The 446-nt window shown below is 54.3% G+C and overlaps 1 long non-coding RNA gene across 1 annotated transcript in view; it reads left to right on the top strand.

Moving 5' to 3' along the window:
- LOC108530037 (uncharacterized) overlaps window positions 1-232 on the top strand; it is a 10,034-nt gene extending 9,802 nt beyond the window's left edge. The window contains exon 3 of the long non-coding RNA XR_001885742.1: window positions 194-232. This is a non-coding gene — a long non-coding RNA (uncharacterized LOC108530037). The remainder of the gene's footprint in view (window positions 1-193) is intronic.
- Window positions 233-446: the final 214 nt, after the last annotated feature.

Below are 446 nucleotides of genomic sequence, written 5' to 3' on the forward strand. Positions count from 1 at the left end.
CTTTCTTTCTTTTTTTTTTTTTGACAGAGTTTCACTTTGTTGCCCAGGCTGGAGTGCAGTGGTGCGATCTTGGCTCATTGCAACCTCCACCTCCTGGGTTCACACCATTCTCCTGCCTCAGCCTCCCAAGTAGCTGGGACCACAGGCGCCCGCCACCACGCCCAGCTAATTTTTTTTATTTTTTTATTTTTAGTAGAGACGGGGTTTCACCGTGTTAGCCTGGATGGTCTCGATCTCCTGACCTCGTGATCTGCCCACCTCGGCCTCCCAAAGTGCTGGGATTACAAGCGTGAGCCACCGCGCCCGGCCAGCCTCTGCATTTCCTTGGAACCCAACCCCAGGCCTCCACAGCTGAGCAAGCCCTGTGCCTTTAGTTGATGACAGCCCTTGAGATTGTGGCTGACCTGGGCCCATGACACACCTGTGATCTGCTTAGTGCCTGCTGG

This window comes from Rhinopithecus bieti, unplaced genomic scaffold, assembly GCF_001698545.2.
Source record: "Rhinopithecus bieti isolate Rb0 unplaced genomic scaffold, ASM169854v2 scaffold_7649, whole genome shotgun sequence".
NCBI classification, from domain to species: Eukaryota; Metazoa; Chordata; class Mammalia; order Primates; family Cercopithecidae; genus Rhinopithecus; species Rhinopithecus bieti.